At 36.0% G+C, this 7,575-nt stretch overlaps 1 pseudogene; it reads right to left on the bottom strand.

The window, feature by feature from the left end:
* Positions 1 to 6,421: 6,421 nt before the first annotated feature.
* LOC141522562 (TIP41-like protein) lies at positions 6,422 to 7,241 on the bottom strand (annotated as a pseudogene).
* Positions 7,242 to 7,575: the final 334 nt, after the last annotated feature.

Raw genomic sequence — 7,575 nt, 5'->3', positions numbered from 1 at the left:
ATATCTCTTGTGATTTCAAGGAATGCAAATAAAATAAAATGTTCATTCTAGAAATATTTAATGTATCTTGTAATTAATGAAATTTTCTTTTTTTCATGTATACTTACTACATCTAGCTATCCCTAGAACATGCTTGATAATAAATTCAGTCGTCTCTTCCAAGCATCTGTTCTTCTGCAACAAATATTTTCCTGAAGTCTCATTTCAATCTTTCTTCTAACTCTTTCCATCTCTTGGTCTTGGATGAATAACTAAATAGTATTACTATTATTTCTGAAAAGAGTAGGACAATACACTATTTTCTCACTCCACTCACAATGCCTTTGACTCACAAGACCAAAATTCCCTTGATTGAGCAAAACTCTTCTACTTTTTTCCCACATATTTCAGTGTTTACCTCCAAGAGAATCTAGAACTCCATTTTCTTCTGAAGTTCCATTAGCACTTAATTCAGCTTCTATTGAAAGTAAATGCAGTCATTTCCTTTAATATATTAATTCATTCATGTATAGTCATTTGTGAATTAATGGTTATTAAAATTAGAAATACTTTGTGGGAAGATTTATATCACCTTCATTCTCCAATGTATCCTTGTTTCCCTCACCTGATCAAAAAGCCATTTCTTATACCAAAGAATTGAAAAGAAAGATAAAAATAAACCCAAAAGAACCAATCCTCAAATTTGATAATATTGGATATGTTGTACCTACTCCTCCTGGAAGGAAAGGAAATATATCTGCTTCTTTAACATCAAGTTGAAAATTAAACTAATATAAAATTCAGTTTCAATATTCAATATTCTGTTTGTTTCAATGGATATTTTATTTTGTTTTTCCAATTTCACATTATTAAAGTTTTTCAACTTTTATCCACAAGCACATACATATTTTTAAGTTACATGATTTCCCTCCACCCTTCTCTACCATATCCCTTCCCCTCAGCAGTGAATAGTCAGGTGAATATTGCACATACACACTTATGTTTAGCATTTCTATATATTAGTTATTTTCAGTAAGAGGAATTAGGACAAAGAAAAAAGAAAGAAATCCATGAGATAAGAAATAAATCCATAAAAGTTAAATTTAAAAGATAAGTGTGGTGTTCATTCAGATTCTGTAAGGATTTCTGATTGTTTTTTTTTTTTTTTTTTTTTTTTTCCTCTGGATGAGGATAGCTTTGTCAGTAGATGATCTTCTGGAGTTGTCCAAGCTATCTGTCCTGCTGAGAGGAGCTGCATCTGTCAAGGTCGATCAACTCATAAGGCTGTTAATGTCTAGAATTTTCTTAGTTCTTCTCCCTTTGCTCAGGATCTGTTTCTGTAATTCATTCCATTCTCTAGAGTTTGATCATTTATGATTTCTTATAGAAAAATAGTATTCCATAATATTCATATGACATAATCAGTTAATCCATCTCCTCATTGATGGAAATCTCTTCAATTTCCAATTCTTTTCCAGAAGAGCTATTATGAATATTTTGGAACATGTGTTACCTTTCCTATTTTTTATTATTTCTTCTGGATATAGGCCTAGAATTGGAATTTCTGGGTCTAAGGATATGTTCAGTTTTATTGCCTTTTAGGTATAGTTCACAAATGCTTTTCACAATGGCTGATCATTTTTAAATCATGCCAACAGTGCAATAATTTCCCACAGCCTCTCCAACATTAAACATTTTCCCTTTTTGTTATCTTAGCAAATCTGATAGGTGTGAGGTGGAAATCCATTGTTTTAATTTGCATTTATCTAATCAGTAATGATATGAAACATTTTTTATTTGGTCTTATTTAGGTTTAACTTTATTTGAAAATTGTTTGTTTATTTTCTTTGAACATTTTTCAGTTGGGGAATGACTTGTAACCTTATAAATTTGATGCAATTCTCTAAATATGTCAGAAATTATATCAAAACCCCTAGCAGTGAAAACTGTCCCCAGGTTTTCTTCATGTTTTGTAATTTTGTTCATATAGTTTCTGGGTTTACCTTGGGAGATAAATTCCCAAGTATTTCATATTGTCTGCAGTTACTTTAATGGAATTACTCTTTCTATCTCTTTCTTTGGGGCATTGTTTTTCATGTAAAGAAATGCTTAAGATTTATATGGGTTTTTTTAATATTATGCTGCTTTTCTTTCTAATTTTGATAGCATTGGATTGGTGCAAAACTTTTTTTAATTTCATATAGTCAAAATCATTAATTTTACAATTCATAGTTTACTTTATTATTTGTTTGGTTATAAATTTCTACCATTTCCATAGTTCTGACAGAGTATTTGTTGGTCTGTAAATTGATCTATGATGTCACATTTTATGTCCAAGTTCCATACACATTTTTGGTATTATTTTTGGTGTAGGGTGAGAAATGTGAGTTTATGCCTAATTTATACTATATTATTTTCCAGTTTTCCCAACAATTTCTTTTTTTATATTTATTTCTTCTCTTTTTGTACAATTAATGTTTTTATACATTAATAAAATATTCTTGTTTAAGGGTAAACAGAATATCCCCTACCCCCTACAAAATGTAGACTCACTTGAGCTATAAAGTAAAGAGGAAAAAAAATTGAAATAAAAAAAATAATAGTAATAATTGTAGGTATGGCCAGGTGGTGCAATGGACGGAGCCCCAGCCCTGGAGCCAGGAGCAACAGAGGCCATATCTGGCTCCATATACCCAACAATCACCCAGCTGTGTGACATGCAAGCCACCCCAATGCCCTGCGAAATACCAAAAAAAAGAAAAAAGACCTAAAATAAAATAAAATAGTAATAATAGTAGGGGTGGCTAGGTGGCAGACAGAGCATTGGCCCTTGAGCCAGGAGCACCCAGGTCTGAATCCGGCCTCAGACACCCAAAGATCACCCTGCTATCAGGTTCCAGGCAGCCACCCAGCCCCATTTGCCCTGCACCCCCCCCAAAAAAAATAATAATAATAAAATGTGCTTCAGTCTTTGTTCCAACACCAACTACTCTGTCATGGGTGGATCACATTCTTTATGGTAAGTCCATCACAAAAGTTACTTCCATATATTTCAACCCTTGCCATTGCTGATCGCAACTCCCTCCTTTTGTATTTCTCCACTACCATGCACTGTTTTCTCTGTCCTTTCACTCTGACTCTGCTGTAGGGTAGCTGAGTGGTGCAGCAGACAGATCCCTGGTCCTGGGGCCAAGAGGCATGGAGCCCCCTTCCACCCCTTAGGTCCAGCATCCACCTGGCCCTATGGTTCCGGACGGGCCATCCAATCCTAGCCCCTTGCTAGAAGTTAAAAGGAAAATGTGTTATATCTGGCCACTCTCCTCCCATGGTTCATCCTCTCCTCCATCACTAACATCCCCCCCCCCTTCCCCCCTGTCCCTCCCTTTTCTTACTTCAGATGTCTATACCCCATTGAGTATACATGCTGTTTCCTCTCCTAGCCACCTCTGATGACAGCGTAGATTCCTTCATCCCCCCTTGCCTTCCCCCCTTCCATATCATTGCAATAGCTTATTGTAATAAAAAAAAACACTTATTATGTGATATATCTTGGCCTATTCCCCCCTCTCCTTTTTCTTTCTCCCATCACATTTCCCCTTTTTTTCTATTGACTCCCTTTTTACACCATATTTTATCTTCAAATTCAGCTTTCTCCTGTGCTTCAACTATTAAAAGCTCTCTCTACCTGCTCTATTAACTGAGAATGTTCATATGATTATTATCAGTGTCATTTTTCTATACAGGAATACATGCAGTTCATCATCAAGTCATTCATAATTTCCCCCTCTCCTTCAATCTCCATGCTTCACCTGAGTCCTGTATCTGAAGATCAAACCTTCTGTTCAGCTCTGGACATTCCAACAGGAACATTTGAAATTCCTGTGGTTCATTGAAAGTCTATCTTTTTTTCCCTGCAAGAGGACATTCAATCTTGCTGGGTAGTTCATTCTTGGCTGCATGATAAGCTCTTTGGCCTTTCGATATATTATATTCCAAGCCCTACGAGCTTCCAATGTAGTTGCTGCTAAGTCCTGTGTGATCCTGACTGTAGCTTCATGATATTTGAGTTATGTCCTTTTGGCTGCTTGTAATATTTTCTCTTGGACTTGGGAGTTCTGGAATTTGGCTATAATATTCCTGGGGTTGGTTTTTTGGGATGTCTTTTTTTTAGGCCAGTAATTTCTTGTTTATTCTCACTTACAAAAAAAATGAGAACATTTGGAACAAATGATACAAAACGATGGGTCATATCACAATGAACAAGTTGTCTCACACAGTACATTTTATATAGTAATATTGTAGTGGATTGGTCATGAAGTATTCAGAAATATTTATTTTTCCAACTGAAGCCCTCCCCCAAAATGTAATCCATTATTTTTATTCCCTACAATATCTTTGCATTAGATACTTAAAAGTAGGAAATAAGGGACTGGACCTGACACCAATACATCCACCAAGGAAAAAAGGGGAAAGGAGATGGTACAAGTTGGACATTCCAACTGATATACAGTCCTTTTCAATTATTATAGTCTAATATCAAAATAAAATTTGTTTGGTTAAGGAGTCTTTTCCATTCAAAACAACATGGCAAATGAAACTGTTTTAATTAGGTATTAGGTAGTCACATACAGTATACATACTTTCCTGCCTAAAAAGAAAGCATTCACTTTCATACAGAAACAGAAAGATACTCAAGAAACATGCAACACATTCTCTCAGAGATTACATTCTTATACGTTGGCTTTGAGGAGACACAGTAATAGGAGGAGGCTTTCCTTAATAGTTTATGATTAAACTTGCCTAATAAGGTTCATTTTGTGGGTGGTTCACAGCAGCACCACTTTGTGAAACAACTGAGGAAGCTGAGAAAGAGACTTCAGAGGATTCCGGGTCCTTCTGGCTGAGCTACAATTTCTTAGTAGGACAGTCTCCTTGGCTGATCCTTCTGGCCAAGATTGTAGCATCCTACTATCTCTAAAACCTTTTCAAAGGGTGAAAGCAGAGGAACTGCATTTTTTTTTATGTTATTAAGACCATTTAGTGATCTCTCCTTCAAGGGAAGGAAGGCAAGGAAGAAACTCCTCCTAACTAAATCAAAGATTTGTTACTTCCTTTTAAAAACAGGTAACAAAACCCACTTAGCTTCAATAAATCTCTTACCTACTGCTTAACAGTAATCAGCTTCTGCTTTCCATGCACTGTGCAGATAGGCAAAGAAAACCATATAAAATGTTTAAAAGGCCTTTTCTTTTAACCTATTTTTTTGCACTTTACTGAAAAGCAATCCAGTCGCTTTCCCATGAGTCCTAAGTTTATTCTTTTTTTTTACTGAGTTCCCTCCTGTCACTTAAGAAACCTGAAATTTTAAATATAAAAACTAGGTTTTATTTTAAAAATATTTTCTCCTCATTTTCTTACCCCAGCCCATGTCAACCCCCCAATAATTTCCCCAAAAAAAACCTAGCTTCAGGACTTCATATATATTATATTTCTTCTTAGTACCAGATTCAAGTATATATATATATATATATATATATATATATATATATATATATATATATATATGTATATATATATATACATATATATATATATATATATATATATATATATATATATATATATATATATATATACCTAAAACTTCTCAGTACTGATATCAACTTCAGCATACTTATTCACATTAAGGTGTGATTTAAGATAGAAGTGCAAAAACAACAATACAACAGAACCCAAAAGAAGGCACCTGCCTTTCTAAGATGCAGGCCAAAAATTTCTTGTAACACCAGCACACTTGTCATTGACGTCAGAGCTGAGGAATTATACACCATTAACTGCTGTTTCAATGGATGAACTAGATTGAAACCTCTGGAAATAAATTGGGTTTTTTTGGCATTATTTATGAACATTTTGCCTTAAAATTCCATTTAACAAAGGCTTTTTTAAAGGAAAATAAAAACTTACTCTGTGAATATAAAATGTGAAATTAACTTTGGAACTCAAGTCACTTCTTGCCAGTTGTGCCTTTTATCACTATTTTTCTGCAAAGCTAAAATGGATAAACTATCAAAATTCAATCTTTCATTTTCCAGAAATTCTTTGAAAGTTATAACAGAACTTCTAGATTTTGGTTCATCCAATTAATCTCTTCATGCAAAACAGTATTTGTAGTAATTACATGCCCACTGCCTCTGATTACTGCTTAGGACATTTAAATATCTGTTGCTGAGGTCCCATTCTCTAACAACCGAAAACCTTAGTTCCATTCATTCTCCCATTAATTTTAGATATGGATAGAAATGAACAGGTGTTACAAACAGAGGGTGTGTAGATCCTGCCTACATCCAGCTTTTCTTTTCTTTTCTTTAAGGCTACAGAAAATCTGGACACAGGGAAAGGCAGCTCATTGTCGCTTAGACAAACTCCCTTGACCCCCCCCCCCCAAAAAAAAGCAGTTGTCTCCAGTGATTGTTCCACAGAGAACTTATATTGTATGACATTTTATTTGGATTCCATGCATTTATTTTCCTGTGTTGCCTCAATGTTGAAATCCATTCTTTCTGGAAACTCCAGTTTCTCACAGACTGCCTCCTTTACAGGTAGGTATTGTGATATTTCATTAGGCTCTGTAAAGAGGGCTGGTGGAACATGCATTAAATTTGCTATTTTTCTCTCTCTTGAAGTGTATTCTCTTAACATATAAGTCTTGTCAGCCTCATGGTAGAGTCTTGTGTCATTCATCTTGATGAGCAAACCATCAATTCTTAAGAAAAATCTCAACAGAAGGAAAAAAGGTAGAAGGCATCACTCTAATTTTCACACTTGAGCTTGAAACTCCACGATCATGAAGTTCATCTTCAAACAACAGAACTTCCTCAAAAACTTTAATCTATTCCCTGGCTTTCAATTTCTCTGTATCTATATGATCTGTTGTAGGCACAACCTTTAATGTAAATGCTTCACCAAGCAATGTTCCCTTGTAATCTGTTGTATATTGTCCAGTCATATGGTTTAATAATCTCTTTGGAGTGTTCACTCTCCGTTCTGCTCTCTTGCCATTCTTCAGTGCATGCAACCTTAAGGATACCCTGGTAGTTGTTTACACATTTTAAAGCATCAGTCGTATTGAACTCAATTCCAAAGCCAGAAACATGATGGATTCTTAAAACGTTGTTTCCAAACATCATTTCAGGAAGAGATGGCATGTGCAGCTCATCAGCTAATTTCTCCACATTGGCCGACTTCATGATGTGCGTCTTGGCCGCCTTCAGCTTCCAGGTCCCGAAGGAGAAGTCCTGGCCGGTGCTCTGGAAGCCGCGGAACCAGAGCAGGCAGCATAGGCGCCGGCCTCCCTACTCCCCCCACCACCACCTCCCCCTCCTCCCCCGAGCCTTTACCATCCCCAGCCCCGCCTTGCCCTGCTCCGCTCCCCAGGCCGACTCCTTCCATCCTGCCGCTGGCCCTTGGGATGTGTTTCTCAGGGGGATCGGTGGATTCTCTCCATTTCTATTTTGCCCTCTGCTTCTAGAATATCAGGGAAATTTTCCTGTAGTAATTCTTTGAAAATGATGTCAAAGCTCTTTTCCTGGTCATGAC

This window comes from Macrotis lagotis, chromosome 1 (genome assembly GCF_037893015.1).
Source record: "Macrotis lagotis isolate mMagLag1 chromosome 1, bilby.v1.9.chrom.fasta, whole genome shotgun sequence".
Classification (NCBI taxonomy): domain Eukaryota; kingdom Metazoa; phylum Chordata; class Mammalia; order Peramelemorphia; family Peramelidae; genus Macrotis; species Macrotis lagotis.
Note: the sequence above shows the minus strand (reverse complement) of the source record. Positions and strands in the feature narration are given on the sequence as shown.